General features: G+C 36.8%; 1 long non-coding RNA gene across 2 annotated transcripts in view; it reads left to right on the forward strand.

The window, feature by feature from the left end:
- Nucleotides 1–24,282, forward strand: part of LOC106840099 (uncharacterized) — a 72,763-nt gene that overhangs the window by 18,245 nt on the left and 30,236 nt on the right. For both annotated transcript variants that reach the window (XR_011493298.1, XR_001400309.3), the window contains exon 3: nt 13,265–13,347. This is a non-coding gene — a long non-coding RNA (uncharacterized lncRNA). The remainder of the gene's footprint in view (nt 1–13,264; nt 13,348–24,282) is intronic.

A 24,282-nucleotide genomic window follows, 5' to 3' on the forward strand; every position in this document is an offset into this window, starting at 1 on the left:
TATAAAATTATATAATTTTATATACAAGAAAGAGGCAGTCATATTATTTTGTATATACTATATGTATAATATAATAACGTTATTTTATTTACTGAGGGGAGTATTTATTATGGTAAATTAGCCTACTCCCTGCTTAATTCAGGAAGAATAGTGGTGAGAGGCTAGGATATTTCAGGCAAATGGACAGAAGCATAAAAGAGTAGGTATGTTCAGGTAAATACAAGTATTTTGGTATAGATAGACTTCAAGATATCTGAGAGAAAGTGGTGATAGCTGAAGTTGGAAAAATAGGAAGTAGCCAAATCATAAAGAGGCTTGTATATCCTGCTACCAAATTTACATTGTCTCCTATCAGCCATAAGGAACCAATGAAAGTTGTTGAGCAGGGGCAGGGTTTAAAGAAAGATCACACTGGCAATAGTAGAGAAGATGAATGACCTTTGTCCTGTCATAGTTTTAGATTGTCTGTGTCTTTAATCCTCTTCTCTAAAGTTAGATAATCAAGGGTAATATAATCTGGCTTCTCTTCAATTAGTTGAGCTCATATAATACTAAACTCCAGGATTCAGTATGAAATCAAAGGAGCAGGAATGACTTTTTCAGAATCATCTTCCTCACCCTGAGTTATTATGAATGGGTAGAAAACTTGCATTGCTTGGTGGAGCTACATGTCTTTCCAGCAATGCTAGCATTCAGAAAATTCTGGGCAATTCCTCCTTTCAGATCCAAGCTGAACTCATATCCAAGCTAAGTTTTTTAGAGAATTACTTTTCCAGTTGTATTGCTGGCAAATCCTGCCTTCCTCTGTAGTCATTTTCTCATATTGTGTAGCCTTTTTGTCATGTGCTTGCTGAATCACAGCAACATTTAGTTCCATAACTTGGGGTCTTGAATCTTGTGGTGTGTACAGTAAGAAGAACATGTCCCTGGTTTTGTTACCTGTTGTTCTTTCAGCATGTTATATGTCGGATGGTAACAATAAAGTGCCTAGTTGTTTGTGGTCTTTCTACAGGAACTATACTGAGTGTTTTAACTTTCATTAGCCAACAAAATGATAGAATTCATACACACAAATAGAAAACACTCTTCTAGCTTGGAAGTTTTTTCTTTACATCTTAGTGTTAGCAATTAAAGGTAAGCAGGTTTTCACTAACCTTTCTTCCTATTCACTTTTGTTTTGTTACTCTTAGAAGATAAAATAGGAAAAACTTTCTAGTGAGCTAAGTCCATTAACCCCAAAGGACTATTCTGCACTACACCAGAGGGAAGGACAGCTGAGATGAATGGTATTTTGGCCTGCCCTAATCATATTCATTTGGCGGTATTTACAATCCTACTACTCACCCCTTCTTTGAATGATGTATCAAAAGCTTGAGGTATCTAAATACTTGCCTATAAAGATTCTATCAACATGCCCTCTTTGCCTCTTATGGATTTTCAGAAGACGTATTCAATTCATAAAGTGAAGATATGGTAAATTCCACTTTATTTTGAATAGAAACACTCATCAAAGCTTAAACAGATTTCTCTTTGGCCCTTCTCTTTTATTTGAGACAGGTAGAGACAAAGCAAGTATAACTGTTAAGAGGGATTTTTTTTCCTAAACATCAATATCTAAAGCAAGATCAGTACTACATCACCTGACTATCTTATCCTTAGGTTTAAAATGCTGTCCAGTGGAAACTGATTTTTATAATGATGATCCTGAAATATTTAAAAAATACTTCTCAAATCATTAAGGAAATAGTGATCCATCAGCAAGTATTTATTGATTATCTACTGTGTCCCAACAACCAAGCATGCTTAGTATTGTTAGTTCTATTTTAGAGACAAGGATACTCAGACAGTGTTTTTCAAGAACCTACTCAAGGTCACACAGCTAGAAAGTGGTGAAAGAAGGAGTAGCACCAAAACTCACAGTAGTTTAACTTTCCTCAAGGAATTGACAGTCTGCATGGGAAGATAAGACTAACATATGAAAAAATAGAGAATAATTAAACTTAGAACCATATGGCTGGGGCTATGAGTATAATAATCAGAAGACAGAGAGTTTAACAGGGGTTATAACAATTAACCTTCAAGCAGAATGTTAGACTTGAATTAGGTCTTGAGGATGAACTAGAACTTGCATAGGTAGAGTGGAGGAAAATGCAATTTAGTCATGGAGAAATAGTCAGAACAAACTAATGCGAGGGGAAAAAGACAGAATGTAAATTCAGAGTATTTTCACTGTTGCGTATATTTAACTTTTATCTACTTCTTTAAGTTCAGTAACCCATCAGCATATCCCATTTCCAACCATGTTGACAAATAGACTTTTACTATGAAAATCTGTTTTAGACTTCAAGAGCTGGAGAAAACTTTAAAAATCTGTCCTGAGAATTTGGGCACCGTGAGGGTTTGTAATTCATAGAAGGTTATTGGATCATTCTATTGCTTATCTGGAATTCAGTGTGCTTTCTCCACCACCATACTGCTTTGGGCAGGTCATGGGTAATGGGGGTGAGAGGAGAGAAAGCTTACAGTACTGGGTATTCTCAGACTGTCTCCTTTTCAAGTACTAAGCAGACCCAATTCTGCTTAGCTTCCCAGATTACAGGGCTGTCAGATGGAAAGGAAAAACAAAGTACGTGAAGTTTCTTTTAAGGTGCACATGTGGACTGGTGTTTCCTTTCTTGGCTGTTAGAAAGCACCTTCATCATGGTACAAAGGAGTTTTCTTGATACTGTGGGGATTTATTGGCACATGTTATAATGTGCTACAGAGGCACTTTTTCTCTCTCCTGAGTTATGTCTGGTAGGTGACAAAGCAAATACACAATAGGCTTCTGAGGTATGATGTGCAGAACCTGAAAAGAAAGAAGTTTAAAGATTGAAAGGGAAGGAGAAAAAAAGACACGGGGAGATAAGTTTGCTCTTTTATCTCAACTTTGCTCTTATTATAGAAATCATACTGTTAAAAACAAAACTAAACAAAAAGCAGTCCATAGTTCACAGACGTTAGCTTTTGGCTAGGAGATGAGAACTGCTTTTTTTAGCAGACAGGTAGGCCAGAATGTGTATAAGGAAAGTGAAGTTTAAAGAACTGCCTAATTTAAAGAGGATTCTTGGAAGTTCATTCAATGGATGTTCTTACAATTTACGCGGGAAGTCTTTAAAAATAGGAGTGAAGCATTCATATCTTCTTTGATACTTTTTAACATAGTTCTGCCTACAAATGGATTCAGAAAGCTGAATTAGATGACTTATACTCCAACATTGTAAATCTGTTATTACGTTCAAGTCATTTAACCAAAGGAATTGGCCTTTAGATATTTAGAAGTTTTTAATGGGGACATATTAGAAAGTCTATCTTGTCAAAATGACAGAATTATTAATATAGTTAAAAAATTGGAGGCCTAAGGCAAAAACTTCAGAAAAAATTCCTGAAGCCTTTGTTAATTGAGAAAGTCAGGTCTAAATAAATCTTGTTTCCTTGCGGTAGAGGGAGTACCTTGAGATATTCTGTACTTATAAAACCCTATAAAGAAAAAGGTCTGTTGAAGAGGGCTATGTCCTTTACTGTGCCTCTGCCTAGCTTTTGATTTGGGGGCATGCATCCCTAAATAAATAAGCAATGAGTCTTCAGGAAATTGGGGACACAGTATAGATGTTATGCCTGGAAGGGGCATCTCATGCTATTGCAGTTTATGGAGACTTTAAATTTTCTGATTGTCTTTCAAAAATGCCCCTGATTAAAGAATAGAAATTTCAAGCAAATAGGAAATTGTTATTCATAGACTTGTTATTTTGGGTAACAAGCGGGTCTCCCATATGGGTCTCTTGGGCTCCATTCATTAAGTAGACACCTATATGCCAGGCATAATTCAAAACATTGGGAATATAATGGGGATAGATCAACATGGCCTTTGTCATTAAATAGTCATCATCTGGACTTTCAAACTCTTTAGAGAATATCATACCTAGTAATAATTTAATATAATTAAAGGAAAGTTTCCTTTGTATAAAGCTAGATTGTTACCAGAATTATTGTAATACTTACAACAGAGAATTTTGTAATTGGAAAGAACTCATAAAATGTTTCCTTTTGAGTCAAGAATTCATTTAAAAAATCACTGGTAGTTCTAGATAAATCAGATTTTCCAATTTATTCATAATGTGGTAGAATCAAGTATATTTTCATAGATCTGCAACAGCAGCATTGGTAAGGGAAGCATGCAAGAAGAAACCAATTTCAAATTTTGTTTCTTATTTCTGAAATGGTTTTCAGTCATAACTCTGGAAAACCAGTACCATGAATTTTTCAAATTATCATTAGGCAGCTCTGGCATAATTTATGTTAAGAGGTTTTGGCCTGTTTATGTACCCTGGAATTTGCCAAAATTAGTAATGTGATATTCCATATTTAGCAAACGTATAGAGCAATAAATAAGGACATATGACTATTGGAGAGTGCTGTTTGTTTAAATTCTTTTTTGTGGCACTCACGAAATGCAGGGGACTTCCAACTCAAATTCTGCAATATTAGGGAGCAAGTTGTACTCTGAACCAAACCAGATGGTGATCAGTTCTATTCCTATTATCAACTCAATACAGCGATGGTTACCAGACCTTACTTGCAATGGTAACATTTGGAATAGATTAACAGCAGTTTGGCTGAAATGAGAAACCTCCATTTTACTAAAAGTTTAGAACATATTATGCTGTAAAATCAGAAAGACTAGTAAGAAAAATTATGAGGGAAAGAGTTGACTGTCTACCTTAGTTTCTCCCTGCAGGACATGTTATTTCCCTTTTCTGAGTTCCTTTTTCAAAGGAATTTTAATGTGGAGTATTGTGAGGAGTAGGGTCTATTAGCCTATCAGCCTCTTGAGGTGCCCCTTTCCACAACCTTTTGTTGAATTTATCTCAATGTTGCCATGAACAATCTAGGCCTCGGGCACAAGAGGAGGATTGTTTGCACTTTTGGGGGGTTTCCTTTGTAAGAGATCAAACAGACATACATGAAGACACACAAATATACCTTGTACAAGTTCAGAGGTTCACTCAGCCACTGAAATTCATGAAACATTTTGGCTGCCCAGGTTTGGCCTATGGATTTGAGTGTATTGGCTAAATGCTTTGCCTTGTCTAGCAATGCCATTTACTGTCTACTTCTCACAGAAATCCTTTCTTTGTGGCATCTATGGGTCAAATCCATTCCTAGGGTTTTATAGGACCTGGGAAAATCAATGTGTGTCCTTCACGCCCAATTTTGTGTACAGCTGAAACCAAGTTAAAGTGAACACCAAGGCCAGCAACTCTTAGAGTTATGGCTATCAGGACAAAATGTATAAATAGACATATGACCGAGTTCAACTCCCATTTTGCAGTATAGAAAACTGAGGTAATTGAGAAGTTAAAGGATTTTCCTAAAGACACACAGCCGTAGATATGATGAGGAAGGATATGATTGTTGCTAATGTATCAACATTCTTCTACGACCATGATTCAGAGAAAGAGATAAAAAACTAGATCCTTCACTTTCTGTACCCAAGCGGTGGCAGCCCTGTTCTTGTTCTTCTTGTACACTGAACAGCTTGCCAGAGAAACCCTTCAGAGAGAGACCAACTGCCTTTGTACATTTTGTTTATTGTCTAGCCAAGACCTTGTGTCAGGGTTGATTGAAAACCCGTTTGCCTGTTTCTCAGTATGATAGGAAATATGAATTCCTTTTTAGGAATGGGTTTTTGAAACCTCTTGTACCATACAAATCAGGCAGGCTGACCAGAATACCTCACTCATGTCTGCCTGAACTGAATTTTGGGGTGCAGTTGTTAGGAATGCAGACAATGGAGTTAAGAGATCTAGAGGAGAGTGGCAAGAGGTGAGAGGGAGAGAGAAAAAGAAGTGAGGAGAGAGAGAGAGAAAACTAGACAGGGAACAATTCTTGCAAATTGCAGGAAGGAAATTGTTCTTTGTCTTAGAAGTGGACAGAACATTTGTTTTTTTGGGTATTTTTTGCTCGAGAAGATTTGCCTGAGCTGGCATCCCTTGCCAGTATTGCTTTTTTTGTTTGTGAGCCACTGCTATGTCATGGCCACTGACAGACAAGTGGTATAGGTCTGCACCAGGGAACTGAACCTGGGCCATCGAAGCAGAGTATGCCAAACTTAATCACTAGGCCCAGAAGGAACACTTTTAAGTATTTTAATTGGGAGTGATATGATAGGATTTGCATTTTGAAATCATATGGTTGCAGTCTAGAAGAAGTAGGATTATTAGAAGCCAAGTGTAGATGAAAACTGATTAGGAGGTTATTGCAGTAGACCAGTTGAAAGCTAACTTTGACTAGCATGGTCCTTCAAGTCTTTGTTCTATTCATATCTATATCTGCCTATAACTTTATCTATATATTTTTTTGGAAAATCAATTATACCATATATACTATTGAAACTCTTTGATTTTTTAACTTCGCAATTTATTGTGAACATTTTTTGCCATTTGCTATTCTTCTATATTTATTTTTAATGGCCACACAATATTCCCTCGTGGCAGTATATTATAGTAGTTTATTGAATCATCCCTATTGATGGATATTTGAGTTTTCTATTTTTCAACAGATACTACTATTATGACTATCCTTGTAAATACATCTTTGCTCACATCCATTAGGATATAACTTCGTAGAAAAAGAATTTCTGGGACAAAGAGTATTCAAAAGCCTTAAATTTTGCAGTGTTGCCAAATTATACATGGCTGAAATTCAAGTTCCTTTTGCAGTATAATTGATACCCAAGGAGCTGCCTGTGAGTTGTATGCAAGATCTCCACACGGCATGTGCTCTTCTTCCCAAATTTAATTATTAGTTGTGATTCTTCCTTACGATATAAAGTACCTTATAAATAATCAGTGCACCAGTTACCTCTCTTATTCCAGACACTAAAGTTAAAATTTGGAAGTGGAAAGGACTTGTTCAATTTGAATTAAGAATCCATTTTTTAAATCCCTGGTAGATCTAAATATACCAGATTTTCCAATTTATTCATAATGTGATAGAATAGATAAAAGTTTATCTATCTTAGACATGAAAAACATAATCTCTGCCCTCGAGCATGTAAGATTTTTGTTAGTAGATTTTCTTTCTTTAGAGCAGTTTTAGGTTCACAGAAAAAGTCAAGCATTTTATAGTTATTAAAAAAAGGAAATAAGAAAAGAAAAAATCAGAGACATAAATAGGTGTGTATTTTTGAAGTGAAAGAAAATTATTATTTTTCCTTTAAATCTTTTAGAAGATAATATTACAATTAGATACTGTTTGGAACTGCTTACAACAAGGATCTATCATTTCATAGTAGCCTCAAGCGTTAGCATTCTCGTTTGCTTCTGAAACTTAAAGAAATCACAGTAAGGCTAAATGAAACTCAGTGACCGATTAAAAAAGATGATATATCTATTCTATTATTTCTTTCTTCTCTCTTGATACTCATGAGAATTTGCTTAGTGGAGAAGATCTTGAATGTACTGCCTACCAGAGACGTCTTATTCCCACAATGGCATTTATGTTTCTAATGAGAACATTATGGCCGACTTGGAACCGTCTCATTTGTGTTTAATACAATTCCTTGTTACAAGTTTACATGTCACAAACTTACCTTTCAATTAAAATAATACCAAACTCCCATTCTTCTTGCTATCTTGCTAAATGCTAGGTAAATCGTAGATGTTTAGTAAATGCTTGATTAATTCATTAACTTGGAAAGCAGCTGTTGAGCATTCTCGTTATGGAACTGCCTTGCTGTGAAGATTAGTAGCAAAATACTTTTTGTTGGTACCAGAAAAGTGTGTTTGATGTGATCATAGGGAGTGCAGTAGCTTAAAATCTTAGCTGATATTTTGGGTAGCAGCAGCAACTATTAACACCTCAGTCACTTTTCACCACTTACTCTGTGCTTTAAGAAATCCACTTCTACTACATACTTAAATTTTCTCAACACAGGATAGTGTTCTCAAATAGTCAAGAAAGGGAAAAAAGTTTGGCAAAGCCAGTCAGCAAGAAGATAGCTTAGCCAGACTCTAACCAAGTCATCAAATAGGAGCCTTGTTTCTTTGGGACCCCATTTAATAGGCCTTTTCCTCTGTTATTTGCTTTTAGAATACTAAGACCGCTCTGGTGTCTTATTAGGCAAGAACATTTTCTCTGTTAAATCCTTGTCAAATAACACTTCAGAGGAAGTGTGTAAGGTATTACTATTTTGAGGAGTAATTGCATTTTATTAGGGGGCTCTTTGAATATGAGAACACCTTTATGACTCAAGTAGCAATGTATAGTGGAGGAGATTTTAGGTGATGACCTATGGGTGCCATTTGGAAAGTTTTTTTTATGGTATATATTTGGAAAAATGCTTTCTTTTCACAGCTTATCACACCAGATAAGCTGATGTCAACTTGATTGAACCTATCTTTCCCCTCTCCTCTGAAATAAGAAGAAGGTGGCTTCTTTCTATAATCTGTCTTCTGCCCCCTACTGTCTTCTTGAAATCTGTGATGATCTAAAAGCCAAATCCAATGAGTATTTTTTAGCTCCCATCCAGTTTGAAACCTCCTTGCTAATGATTTTCTCTTTTGAAACTGTCTTTGGTTTCAGCATATCTTCTCTTCGTTCTCTTTCCACCTCTCTCAATACGTTTTTTCCAGTCATTCTCATGAGCATTTTCTTTTCTTCCCATACAGTACTATTGGTACTTCCCGTATATAAGCAAACTTCTTCTCTATTTGTCTAGAGTTCCTCCTTGGGTTATTTTTTTCACTCTTTTGTCTTTATCTATAAGACAAATATCTATCTATATTATCTCAATATCTACCACTCCCTGCCAGTTCATCTTCTCTCTGAAGCTTCAGAAATCCTTCTGGACATTGCCACTTGTATCCTCTTAAGATGTAAATGAAACAAACCCAACATCAAGCTCATTATCTCCTACTTGCGTCTTCTTTTGCATTTTCTATCTCACTTAGTGACATCACCATTTATTAAACAACTCTCCCCTCCTAAATCTGATGGATAACTCATATTTATCTTTGAACTCTCACTTTCACGTCTAGTTGACTGCTGGCTTATTTTGTTGGTTCTTCTAAATTAATTCAACTACTCTCTATTCTCAATGCTTCTTTTTTAGTTTAAACCTTTACCTCTTCTAACCCATCTTATTGCAAAAGCCTACTAACTATAGGCAAAGTACCTAAATTGTTCTCCTTCAGCAGAATGCTTTAGTCACACTGGTGCCAGATATGATCATTTGCCTCTTTGTTTAAAATTATGATGGCTTCCTATGCTTACAAGGCAAAGCAGATCTTTCATTCATTCATTCAATTAATATAATGAATTTCTACCATGAAGCTGACACTGAATAAATATTGATGAACAAAGACTAATATTCTATATTTTTTCCTCTACTCAACAATCTAATTCCAACATAATTCTATGAATTTATTTTCTTCTTCCCAACACACCCTCCCCACTGCCTATACCTTCTACTGCTTCATTCTTTGAAAGGTATTCTATACTCCAGCTTTTCAGATATTTTATATATTCTGCTAAGATATTATTATCTAGCATCTTGGTGGACTCCTGCTTATTGAGAGACACTTCTCCGTGAATCTCTTACATTTCTACATTTCCTGTGACAAAGACACTCACTGCCCTTGTTCTGGATTATGTGTTCCAGGATGTTTGTATGGCAAGCAGCCTTGCAAGATCAAAAGTATCTTCCTCTGGAGCAAAGGGCAGGCATATTTATTGCCTGTTATAAAAAAGTTGGGCTTCCTAAGCTCAAGGTTTCTCCCCTGTGATGCAACCCACTGTATGTGCAAGTGTTACCTGGCCCTTGTTGGGTCACTATGGGAACTAGGACTCAGTGAACTGGTATAAGAAAGTGCTAATACTCTGGCTGTGGTTATGGCTGTGAATGATAAAGACCTTTCTGTTTGATTCAGGAATCTCATGTCTTCTGCCAGCATCCATGAAACTGTTGCAAGATAATTTGCTAGTTTGCTAGTAGGGTAAAATCTCAAAACTTCAGAGTTCTTGATACTATTCCTCTTTCAAGATCCAGCTTAAGTGTTTCCTTTTTGAGGAAAATATCACTGATTCTTCCAGACAAACTTATTCTTGTAAATCTGTGATTTTCCAGAGTATTGCTCTTTTTAGTAATTGACACATTATGTTGTGATTATGCCTTTCTAAGCCTGTCTCCTTGCTATGTTAGTAGCCCTTTAGAATTAGATAGCAAGTCCCACTACCTGGTAGCATTTATGGAATGCATATTAAGATATTAAAAAAAATTGATGAATCAATGGATGCAATTCTTTTTCTTTTCCTGACTTCCTCCTAGTCAGCCTCATCTTCTTTCTAATATCTGAGATATTGAGGAATTTATTTAAATTTTCCTTTTAAAACATTATCTTCCTATTCTCATTCTATAACCACTGGAAAAATTGACTTCTATACCCTCTAGTCCAGTCAGAAATTTCCCCACCATGGAAATGTGTGCATGTTTGAGTTGCTTCCTCCTTTGTGGTATAAGGCCAAATTCCCAAGAATACAGAAAATAACTTGTTATTGAACATCCTCACTTCCAACATTTTGTATAAAAGTGGGTTTATCTTACTGTATATGTCCTTGTACTAAATGAAATCATCTTGTTAAAATGTTTCAATTTTCTTTTTAACCCTTAAGATGTTACGAACCACAGCTTGACATTGATTGAATGAATGTGCTCTTGATTCTAGTTTGTGATATAGGGAATCACGCTATGATCAGGCTGTTTTAGTTGTTGCTGTTAATGACTATTCTTTGAGTTTTCCACCATCCAGGCTTCTATTGTTATGGTCACATTTTCTATAGTACCAGGTATTACCTAATTATCTTTTAGAATTGGCCACAAAAAGAGTAAGAAAACCAAATTTAGGAGAATGGTGGGAAGGGCAATAGAAATAAACAAGCTTGAGTATTAGTCAAGATAGTACAAGCCATTGCCTCATGACAAACAAACCACCAAATCTCATTGGCTTGACTCAGTGGGTCCATATGAGTCTGCAGGAAAACTTATCTTCCAGACAGTAACTGGACAATTGAAGCTACTTAGATCTTGAGGCTCCATTCTCTCCTCACCTCAGTAGGATGCCTCAACAGGGGAAGTGTGAATGGAGAGTTCATAACCTTCAAATCCCACCGGCCAGAGGTAATCACGTGGTACCATCAAATTGCAAAGGCTGAGAATAGTGGTGACCATTACTAATGAGAACAGAACTAAATTTATCTGGATTTTGAGAGAAAGGTTTCAGTCACGTGAAAGAATATCAAATCTGAGAGGAAATGAACATTTACTGGGTACCTACTGCAGAAGTTCCTCAGGTTTTCAATTTATGGCACCCTCAGTGTCTTGGTTGTTTTTGTATGGATTCGTAGGCCAAAATAAATAACTAACTATGACGTTGATTGAGTGATTAGGTCCAAACGTCTTAAAATGTATTTATATACTAACAACTTAGCTGCTTCTTGAGAAAAAATAAATTTGTTGAAAGTTGAAAGAAAAAAATTTTAATTTTAGTCTTAACCACAGTTACTTACTAAAAAGATGTGTAGGACTTTTGGGCACTGTGCACCTCTTCAGGTGTTGAAATCAGATTTGACAAAACACCCCCATTTCCTGTTCTGCTTTGATTTTCATGCTTGTTAGCTTTTTGTCCAGCAACAACCAAAACTCAGCATCACAAAGATGTGATGTCATTGACAGGAATGTAGTATGGTCTAATGTTGAATCTGTGAACTACTTGAGCTACTAGTTCACACAGTGGCTGACAGATTTCAAATTTTGCGTATTTCCCCTGAAAATTTAAAAAATCCCATGGTGCCCCTATAGGTGTGCTGCAGTGCCCTGGAGTGCCTCAACACACAATTTGGAAACCATAGGCCTATTGTCTAGGTACTAAATATAGATCACTTTCTTCTCACAGTAGTTTGGAAGGTAGGTGTTATCATTCGCAACTTGGATGAGAAAATTAAGGTTTGAAAAGGGCATGAATTCTACCCCAAACCTCCTACTTAGTAATTAGCAGAATAGAGGCTTGAAACCAAGCCTTCTGGCTCCAGCCCCCATTGCATCATGCCCTGTGTCATGAGATTTGCATGATTAAGGTTTTCACAGCTTCCTCTCTTCATGACTTTTCCTGGGTTTCAAGCAACATTGAAATGACTATTTTTTTAAACATGTGGAAGTGCTTGCAACTCATGGAAATGATTTTAAGTCATGTCTACATTTTTAGCTTTAAGGCACACCTGCTTGAAAATAAATTCTCTTGAGCAGAGATTAAAGAACTTTAAAATGGTCTTAAAATGGCCCCAAGGAAGATTGTTTAAGCTTTGAAATGAAGACAGTACATTTCCAATTAACTTGCAATTATTTTACTGCTAATTTTTAATGTGACATTTAGTATGGACCACATATCACTTTTTCTCCAGCTGTCAGGGCAGTCCCTAAACTAAACCTTCTTCACCAGCTGTTGCCTAATTCAAAATGGTCCGTGTTGGAATTTTTCCAACTCTGCCTGCATATAATTTCTAAGTCTCAACAGACCTGTGCAAAAAAGAATCATAACTATAATCTTTCATGTTACTCATAGCTCTATTTAATTATCTGAAATACTACCTGATAAATAGTGTAATCAGAAGAATTCCCATTTAACAGTAACTACTTCCACATCACTTTTCTGCTCTCATCTAATTTGAAACAGGTTTTGAATTACTACCTCTAAATTATGTAAACTCCTAGTCAGTGATTAATTTAAGAATCTTCAAGCTGCTTCCTCTTTTTTCCTTTTTTGTGTGTGGTTCCTAAGTGTCAATAAATTCAGGCCTAGTCAAATGAAATTTTTTTCTTCCCTAGACTTTTTATGCCTTTATTTTCTACTGAGCTTATTGAGAGGACAAAAGATGGGTAGTTAGAACCAAAGAGTAAATGCTTACAACGAAATTCCTTTCAAAGAAAATGTCTTTTAATGTAGAATTAAAAGTACATTTGTATTAAATGCCTCTGACACAGGTTGTAGTTCAGAGAAATAGCTGAAGTTAAGTGAAAAACTGTTCTTCATTTAAAAACAAATTCATCAACAAATGGCGATAGAGTGACATTTATTGAGTACTCTGTAAATGCGAGGGATTTTACATTTATTTTGTTTGAACCTAAACACAACAATAGGAGTTCATTGTTATTACCTTCATTTTGCAGATGAGAAAACTGACAGCTGAGAGTTTGAAGAAATCTGCCAATTTTACAAGTGAATAAATGTTAGCGCTCACATTCAAACTCAGGTGGGTCTGACATCAACATCATAGCCGTGGCTTTTGCCCACGGGCTGTGCAGCCTTCAGATCAAGACATGTGGGGATGGGCTCATATCTTTTATGTTTCATAATGGCCATTGAATATGAAAACATATTAACTTTTTTATTTATCAAATATCTATTGAGTGCTACAATGTGATTGGCACTTTTCTGAGAGCAAATTAGTGCTAATTGTGAATATTGACATTTATTAAGCTGTATAACTTATATGCATTTTCTAAAACTCTGTGATTTATTTTTAGCTTTTCTGTTATTTGGCATTTGGGATTTCGAAGGATCCTAGTAAGTTGGTGATGATCTAGAATATTGAAAAAATGTTGGGCTGGATCCCAGGAGACCTGTGGATCTGTGTTTGCCTTTTCCACTTGGTACCTTGGTGATCAAGAGTCAATTTCTATGTCCTGGGCTCATTTTCTTTGTTTGTATAATGAGAGGATTAAAATGTATCATTTGAGGTTCTTCTGAGTACTAAAATTCTATGATTTTACTAAGCACACTCATGTTCTATAGGTCATTCCCAATGATCCATGTGAATACAGTGAAATGCTGGTGGTATATATAATTCAGAACTGAAAGAAATCTCTTTGAATTTGGCTTTGGGAAGTATAAATGAGGTCCAGCGAATGAAACCTTTAAAGCACTATGCCAATTGTATTAGTTTTCTATTGCTGTGTACCACAAATTTTGTGGCTTATAACAATGCACATTTATTATCTCATGCTTTTCATGAGTTAAGAGTCTCAGCATGGTTTAGCTGGGTCTTCTGCTCAGGGTCTCACAAAACTGTAATCCAGGTGTCAGTGGGTACTTTCGTTTCTGGGGCTTGGTCTTCTTCCAAGTTATGGTGGCAAAATTCATTTTCTTCTGGTTGCAGAATGGAGGTCCCCATTTTCTTGTTGGCTGTCAGCTGAGAGCAGGTGACTCTCAGCTCCGAGAGGTTGCCTGCAATTTCTTGCTCTTTGGCTCCCTAAGAAGCCGTCTCAAAACCTGGAAGCTTACTTCTTCAAGCCAACAAAGAATAGTCTCTTCCTCCTGTCTGCTAACATGAAGTTTTACGTAACTGCACTGAGTTGAATGGTATCCCCCAAAATTCATGTCTACCTGGATCCTCACAATTTGCCCGTATTTAGAAACAGGGTCTTTGCAGACATAATTAGTCAAGTTAAGATGAGGTCATACTGGAGTTAAGTAGGCCATACTCTAATGACTGGTATCCTTATAAGAAAATAGAGGCACATAGACACACAGAGGGAAGATGGTCATATGACAACAGAGCCAGAGATTATAGTTAGGCTGCTACAAGCCAAAGAACACTAAGGAATACCAGCAGCTAGAAGAGGCAAGGAAAAATTCCTCCCCTAGAGCCTTCAGAGAGGGCGTAGACCTACAGACACCTTGTTTGCAGACTTCTAGCCTCCAGAACTGTGAGAGGATAAATTTCTGCTTGTTTGAGCCACCAAATTTGTGGGTTTTGTTATGGCAGCCCTAGAAAATGAATACAATAACATAGGGTAATCATGGGAATAGCAATATCCCATTACTTTTGCCATACATAACCAAATCAAGAACTGACATCCTATCAGCGTTGCCATTTTCTATTGATTAGAAGCAAGTCAGAGATTCCTCCCACACTGAAGGGGAAAGGATTGTATAAGGCAATGCCTAATTGAAATCACCTTAGGATGTATCTGCCACATCAATGCAAGGTTATCTTATTTTGTGAAGATGGACCCTTCTATTAGGTAGAAATTGATGTAGGCATCCCTGTCTAACTCTCCTTACCATTTCTAATTATCTCAAAATTATCTGCAGAGATATTTTATTAAAAAGTTTCAGTGTAATGAATGTTTTTTAAAAATAATGAATCTTTTCTTTAAGTCCATCACTCTTGACATTTTATGTGCTCTTGTCTTTTTAAAATGGATTTGTTGATACTTTGATTACAAGTTGTTCTGAAGATGAAAGGTGTTCGACCATTTGAGAATATAAAAAAGAGAAACAGAGAAGTTTATTACCTAAGCACCACCCTCTTAAAAACATTAGCACTCTAAGAGATATTGGTCAACTGATCAATATTCCATTGAGCACCTACCATCTACTCAGCACTGTACAAGAGTAGTATACTTTAGAATATCTTCACTATTTCAAATGATAAAATGATGTAGTCAAAGCCAAGCTGAGACTTGTCAGTCAGCAAAAGTCATTGCCCTCAGATTATCTAGGATATACTTACACAAAACATTAGTAGATTCCATTATATTTATTAGATTTCACAGAAATGCAGTTAAGGGTTAGCAGGAACCAACAAAGCAAAGCAATGACTCTATTTATTATAGGGACTCTGTGGTTTTCACATTGGTTCTTGAATCCAAACTTCCATCAGTACTAGGAAATGCAGTCAGATTTGTGAACTAAGGTTCCAAACACATCTCTCATATTTTCCTATGGATTTCTTTGTGGGCTTTCAGACAGACATGTGTTTTTCTTTGGGTACTGCCATAGAACTCCCTTATGGGATAAATTTCAACTCTTAGCCTTAGGGAAAAATAAATGTTGCCTTATATATGAATTTAGTGCATATCATGTTGCATAACTATTCCGGGTGCAAAGTCTCTGTATGTTTAGAATATTCTCTTGGGTTCAAACTTTCCTTTCAGAGATAGTTTGCTTAAAAACTTATCAGTATTGTTAAAGATAGAGACTTACGTGCTTTCATACACAATGCTGTCAAAATCAGATCCCTAAACTATTCTTGATCCTATAAAGATCACAATTAAAATTCTCTCTCCTTGCCAAATTCCTATCTTTAACACTGGATGGATAATCCTTTAGGGTATTGGTATTTAATACTGCCAAAAAGAGGTATTAAATGCTGTAATTCCAGAAAGATTACTTGGGTCATATCAAACATGGAAAAATAAAGTGCATTTTAGTTCTCTAATCTTAGAATTGCCCTGTAATGTAATGAAGTGAAATTGCTTCATGTAAAGAAGTTCATATGGTTGAGTTCCTGGCTCTGGGCTTTAGCAAAATGAAATGAAGTGTTCCGTAGGTCCCTGATGAAACTTAGGTGATCAAAGGCAGCAGTTCTCCTCTGAGTTTTTTGGATTGAGTCTCTCAGTGAAAGAGGTCAAAATCCTATAGATAGAATCACAAGTTCCAGAGTCAATTGATCTGAGTTCAGTTTGAGCTCTGGCACTTTTTAGGTATAAAATGGCATAGTATGATACATCACAGGGAATTGGTGGTGATTAAATAACGAATGTAAATTGCATATCATGAAGCCTAGCATATAGGAAGTGCTCAATATATGTTAGCTAAAATGAATCAACAAAAATGAAATTTCAACTCAACACTCACTTCCAGTTGTCTGTGAAGCAAAGTTAGGCTATAGAGAAATTTTGCCAATGATCTTAGAATTTTCTTTGGACTGGACTATTTTGGCACCACCCATCCTGGTAGAAAAGAACAAACATTCACTGGCCACCTACTGCATGTCAGATGATATGTTAGAATCTTTGCATAGATGACCTCACCAAAGTCTAAAAAAAAAACCCTCCAAAACTATGAGAGATTCTCATTTAAAATAAGAAATTGAGCTCAAATAATAATAACAAGTTGCAGAGCTGTGATTTAAATCCACAGCTGTTTGATTCCCTAATCCAAGCTCTTTCTGCTCCACCATGCTGCCTCTTAAAAGGCAAAGCCCCCTGAAATTTATGCATGTTATATGACTTCTGTGTGCTATGAAGGGAGTAAAATAAAAATGGAAAATTATGAAGATTTTTATCATAGGGGAAATTTGACATTTCCTGTGAAAAGGCATAAATGATTTCAAATGATGAACAAGACTAGAAATGTTCTGGGAGGCTTTGAAATGTGATTAGGCATCTTCTCAATCTTCACAATCAGACATATTCTCAAACTTGCTTGTGTAGATCTTTCTCTTTTACTCCCACCCACACATACATGCAGTCGCAGTTGCCTGGACCAGTTTGTGTCTATTGGCAATCTTGGACTCAGCTAGATGGGATGAGGATGGCTGAGAATGGTGGGTAGAAAATAACTACATTTGCATTTTGAAAATATCACACTGTCTGCAGGGCAGAGAACAGATTAGAGAAAGGCCAGACGAATGCAGGGAGATCAGTTAGGAGGCTACTACAGTGGTCCAGGTGAAAGATGGTGATTCTTAGAGTAGACTAGTAGTAATCCAGAGGGCAAAAAGTCAATGGATTTGAGTTAGAAGTTAAATCAATGGGACTTTGTCATGGACTGCATATGAGTAATGACGTGAGGAAGGTTCGGATAGAACCCTTAGTTCTGTAAGAGTCAGAGATAGGGGAAACAGAGGTAGAATCATATTTTAGGGGAAAAATCAATACTTTTATTTTTATGTATGCTGAATCTGAATATGTTGAGTTTGAGACTTCCAAATACAGATTTAGGATAGGAAATTGAAAGTAAAGATGTAAAGCTCAGATAATAGTCCTGGACTAGAGATTATAAATATGGGAGGTGATTATAATATATATAGTGATTAAAGCTTTGGATGTAGATGTGATTGTCTCAGAAAAGCACAAGACATGAGATAAAAGGTTGTTTACTGCCCATGCTTTTGGAACTCTAATGTTTGATAGCTGGGTGTATGAGGATGAGTCTGCAAAGAAGGATACAGGAGAGACCAGAGATAGAGGAGTAAAACCAAGTGGTTGTGGTAATTTCAAAAGAAGAGATGATTACTAATAGGTATGATAGTAGATGAGGACTGAAACATGTCTACAGATTTTGTAACATGGAAGGAATTAGTGACTTTAACAAGATCTTTTTGGTGAAGTGATGAAGGTAGAAACCAAATTGCAGAGGTTGAGAAATAAGCAGGAGGTAAGAAATTGGAATAGTATACTTGTATAGGAAAAATAAAATTTCTTGAGGAGTTTGGTTGGGTTTTTAGAACCTGTGAAAAACAGTTAGGCTTTCTCTTTTCTTTTTCCTGGCTATTTAGGTAAAGCAAAGCATCGTCATTTCTAGGGCAAATTCTTTTTTGCGTTCCAACCAAAAAAGAAAAAACAAAAGACAAAAAGAAGACGAAAAGGAGAACCAAATTAAAGCCAAGGGGAAATTTTTATAAGTATTTAAAAGGTAGCCTAATTCTTCCACCTATAGATTGAGAGCTGAGATGTAGAATGTAGAGACTATAACAGGCCAATACAGAGAAATTTCCTTACTTGAGGAGAGGTACGGAAGGGGCAGGAGTGTAGTTATGATGGTGGTGGGTACACTAGTGGGGTAAGATGAAATTTCAGTTTAGCTAAATTATCCCAGAAATTTCCTGGTTGATGACCTTGAGTTCTTGATGTTCCCAAGCCAATAATTAACTTATTTTATTTTTCTTTGTATTTCTGGTGGGATTTTCCATTGGGAGTAATGGAAACTAGTGTCTAGTTTAAAGAAGGTGGAGAAAGTAGGGGTAAGACGAGGAAGATCCCTGGTATAAAGAAGAATAGCATGAAAATTCTCTCTTTCTTAGCAAAGTAGAAATAAGTGATTTTGTTTAAGTTAAAGGCATGTATAATATAATTCCACTTGATTAGTATTTTTAGCACCAACTTAGTAGAAAGCATTCTACCAGTGTTTTAGGTACTACTCTTCAACATCTTCTTGCCTATGATCTTTTTGAGACAAAGACCATAATTTTTTTTAATTAAAAAATTTATTTCATAAATTAACATACAATAATATTGACTTTGTTTTGCTATGCAGTTTTATGAATTTTAACGCATGTGTAGATTCTGTAACTACCACTACAATCAGGGTATAGAACCATTTCATCACCCTAAGAATCTTCTTCATGTTATTTGTACTCTTTCCCTACCTAAGCTCTGGCAACCACTAATCTATTCTCTGTCCCTATAGTTTTCTTTTTGAGATTGCCATATAAATGGAGTCATAGAGTCTGTAACTTTTTGAGGCTGACTTCTTTCACCTGGAAACAGTGCCTTTGAAATTCATCCATGTTGTTGCATATATTAATAATTCATTCTTTTTTATTTCTGATTAATCTTCCATTATATAACGTACCACAATGTGTTTATCCATTCACCTGTTGGAGAGGCTGTGGAGAAAATGGAACTTTCATACATTGCTGATGGGCATGCAAAATGGTACAGCTGAATGAGAAAAGATGGTGGGTCACAGTCTTTGATAATCTGATCATGAAAGTGATATTGCATCACTTTGGCATATTCTGTTTTTAGAAGCAAAATCTAGGAGATCTTGTCAAGATGGCAGTGTAGGTGGACCCTGAACTCACCTCTTCCCATGAACACAACCAGGTTGCCACTGTTCTTGGAAAAATTACCCTGGAGAGAGAATTGAAAACTGGATAAAAAGAACCCCCACAACAAGGGACAGTCCTGACTGAGGCGGAAGAGGCAGAAATTCCTTCTAGAGAGAAAAACAGCTACCTTTGCCAGCCACAGAGCTTCACAGCCAGCTGCCTAGGAGCAACCCTAAAGTACACAGCACTCCTTGGAGAAGTGCGGACCTTAGTGGGGTCACATTACTGCTATAAGCATCCTTTAGTCTCAGCACAACCGAGATGAGTGTCCTACTGTCTGGCTTCACTGGCTATTAACTGCAATGGGGAATACCCCCAGAAAAGCTGTCAATATAAGGAGAATAAAGCCAGCTCTTAAAGTGCCCATGCACAAATCCACCCATCTCAGAGGGCAACCTAAAGTCACCAGAAAGAAGGGTGCACAGTCCTTTGGTGAAAACAGACTCACCTAGTAAGTTCTGGGTGCATCTCGGTGAGAGGTGAGACCTCTCCAGAGACTGAGACATTGGTGGTAGCCCTTGTAGTGACCTAGTACAGGCATTCTGACATAGATGCTGGCAGACACCATTGGAGTTCTTCCCCTGGCCTGTTAGCCCAGGTGTCTGCCACACCCACTAGGGCGCAGATTTAATCCAGCTCAGCCAGGGCAGGCAGCCCACCCTAGGGTCTGGCCCCACCCAGCAGCAAGCCCTCAGGCTATTTGTTGACCTGTATAGACTGGGTGCCTTGATCCTGTACAGTCAGGTTAACATGTCTGCCTCTGTGGGACAGGGCATATGTGAGGACCAGGTGAACTGTGGGGTTGTTGGTGGAAAGGTGGGGGCCTCTGCAGTGGGGCAACTAAGTATGCTCCAGGGGATAAAGAAGTGTGCATGGACCAGGACTGTGTTGATGGTGTGTGTGGTTCTGTGGGTGGTGGGGCTTATCAGTGGCAGAAAACCTGTGCTTCACAAACAGCCACAAAGGGGATTTTCCCCAGCTTCCAAAGCCTGAAACAATTGGGTACTCTCATGCCTAGGGCCAGCCCCACTCAGCTGCAATTCTAAGAACACTGACAACAGCCTTGCAAACCTCAGGCCTACAGCAACTGTAAGCCACTGAGCACAAGATACACTGGGTGCCTAGTCAATTAATGGGAAAACTGAAACAGGAGTGTGCTATTAGACCTTGTTGCCAATGATGTTGGGGCTCCCTAAACCCAATTTACAAACAGCCATCCAGGGAGGGAAAGCCTAGATTCCCTGGGTACCTGCAGTAAAAGCAACACTGCCACAGTAGAAGGACACAAGTAGCCCACACAGGGGTCACTCCTGGATCACTTGGACTGGTGACAAGAGGGAAGTACACTGTGGGCCCTCAAAAGGCATCTCTTACATAAGGCCAATTCTCCAAGATCAGGAGACATAGGTGACTCACCTAATATGTAGATATAAGCACAGAGAAAGAGCCATAATGAGGAGACAAAGGAATACTGTCCAAGCAAGAGAACAGGACAAACCCCAGAAAAACAACTAAATGAAATAGAAATAAGCAATCTACCTGACAAAGAGTTAAAACAAAAACTCATAAGGATGCTCACTGATATTGGGAAAAGATTGGATGAACACAGTGAGAACATCAACAAAGAAATGGAAAATATAAAAAAGAACCAATCAGAAATGAAGAATACAATACTAGAAATGAAAAATTCATTAGAGGGACTCAATAGCAGAGTAGATGATACAGAAGAATGGAGCAGCAAATTGGACAAAAGACTAGAGGAAATCACCCAGCCTGAACAGATAAAAGGTAAAAGAATTAAAAAGAATGAGAACAGTCTAAGGGAACTCTGGGACAATATCAAGCACACTAACATTCATCCTATAGGTGTCCCAGAAGGAGAAGAGAGAGACAAAGGGGCAGAGAATCTATCTGAAGAAATAGTAGCTGAAAAGCTTCCTAACCTAAGGAAGGAAACAGACATGTACAGGAAGCACAGAGAGCACCAGAAAAGATAAACCAAAAAGGGCCACACCAAGACACATTATAATTAAAATGTCCAAAATTAAAGATAAAGAGAGAATCCTAAAAGCAGCAAGAGAATGGCAACAAGTGACATACAAAGGAAAGCCCATAAGGCTATTGGCAGACTTCTCAGCTAAAACCCTACAGGCTAGAAGAGAGTGGCATTACTTATTTAAAGGTCTGAAAGGAAAAAACCTACAGCCAAGAATACTTTGCCCAGTGAGATTATCATTCAGAATGGCAGGAGAGATAAACAGTTTCCTAGACAAGCAAAAATTAGAGGAGTTCATCACCAAGAAACCAGTTGTACAAGAAATGCTGAAGGGACTTATTTAAGTGGGAAAAAGAAGACCACAAATAGGGATAAGAAAATTATCAAAAAAAAAAAAAAAAAGAACAGAGGCAATAACTGGTAAAGGCAAAAATACAGTAAAGGTAGCAGATTAACCACCTATGAAGATACTATGAAGATTAATAGACAAAAGTACTAAAATTACCTGTTTCAATGATAAGAGGGTAATGGATAGACAATCACAAGATAAGAGATTAGATATGATTTCAAAAATATAAAATGTGAGAGGAGTGGAGTAAAAGATGAGCTTTTAGAAAGTGGTCAAGCTAAAGAGACTATCAACTCAATATAGATCGTTATATATGTGGAAGGATATATAGGAACCTATGGTAATCACAAATAAGAAACCTATAATAAATAAACAAATAAGGAAGAGGAAAGAAATCAAACATATTACTAAAGAAAGCCATCAAACCACAAGGTAAGAGAGTAAGAGAATAAAGGAACAGAGAAGAAATACTAAAACAGCCAGAACTAAAAGTAAGAAAATGACAATAAATACATATTTATCAATAGCTACTTTAAATGTCAATGGAATAAATGCTCCAATCAAAAGGCATAGGGTGGCCAATTGGATAAAAAAAAAGGACCCATGTATATACTGCATACAAGAGACACACTTCAGACCTACAGACACTCACAAACCGAAAATGAAAGGATGGAAAATGATACTCCATGCAAATGACAAAGAAAAGAAAGCCAGGATAGCAATACTTAGAAAAAATAGACTTTAGAACAAAAACTGTAACAAGAGACAAAGAAGGGCGCTACATAATGATAAAGGGAACAATCCAACAAGAAGATATAACACTTGCAAATATCTATGCACCCAACATAGGAGCACTTAAATATATAAAGCAATTATTAACAGACATAAAAGGAGCAATAGACAGTAACACAATAATAGTAGGGGAATTTAACACTCAACTTACACCCATGGATAGATCATCCAAACAGAAGATCAATAAGAAAACACTGGCCTTAAATGACACATTTGACCAAAGGGACTTAGTAGATATATATAGAACATTCCCTCCAAAAACCACAGAATGCACATTCTTTTCAAATGCACATGGAACGTTCTCCAGGACTGATCACATATGAGGCCACAAAACAAGTTTCAGTAAATTTAAGAAGATGGAAATAATACCAAGCATCGTTTCTGACCACAAAGGTATGAAACTAGAAATCAACTACAGGAAGAAAATCAGAAAACCCACAAAAATGTGGAGATTAAACACAATGCTACTGAACAACGATAGGGTCAATGAAGAAATCAAAGGAGAAATCAAAAAATACCCGGAGAGAAATGAAAATGAAAATACAACATGCCAAAATCTATGGGATACAGCAAAAGCGGTTCTAACAGGGAAGTTTATAGCAATTCAAGCCTACCTCAACAAACAAGAAACATCCCAAGTAAACAATTTAACAGTGCACCTAAAGGAACTGGAAAAAGAAGAACAAACAAAGCCCAAAATCAGCAGAAGGAAGGAAATAATAAAAATCAGAGCAGAAATAAATAAAATAGAAACTAAAGAAATACAAAAAAATCAGTGAAACCAAGAGCTGGTTCTTTGAAAAGATAAACAAACTTCACAAAACTTTAGCTAGACTCACCAAGAAAAAAAGAGAGAAGGCTTAAATAAATAAAATCAGAAGTGAAAGAGGAGAAATTACAACAGACACCTCAGAAATACAAAAGATTATAAGAAAATACTATGAAAAGCTATATGCCAACAAATTGGATAATGTAGAAGAAATGGATAAATTCTTACAATCATACAACCTTCCAAAACTGAATCAAGAAGAAGTAGAGAATTTGAGTAGACCAATCCCCAGTAAGATGATTGAAACAGTAATCAAAAAACTCCCAAAAAATACAAGTCCAGGACCAGATGGCTTCCCTGCTGAGTTGTACCAAACATTCAAAGAAGACTTAATACCTGTCCTTCTCAAACTCTCCAAAAAATTGAAAAGGAGGGAGGCTTCCTAACTCATTCTACGAAGCCAAGATTATCCTGATACCAAAACCAGACAAGGACAACACACAAAAATAGAAAATTACAGGCCAATATCACTGATGAACATTGATGCAAAAATCCTCAACCAAATACTAGCAAATCGAATGCAATAATACATTAAAAAGATCATACATCATGATCAAGTGGGATTTATTCCAGGGATGCAGGGATGGCTCAACATCC

Source organism: Equus asinus, chromosome 12 (assembly GCF_041296235.1).
Source record: "Equus asinus isolate D_3611 breed Donkey chromosome 12, EquAss-T2T_v2, whole genome shotgun sequence".
NCBI lineage: Eukaryota > Metazoa > Chordata > Mammalia > Perissodactyla > Equidae > Equus > Equus asinus.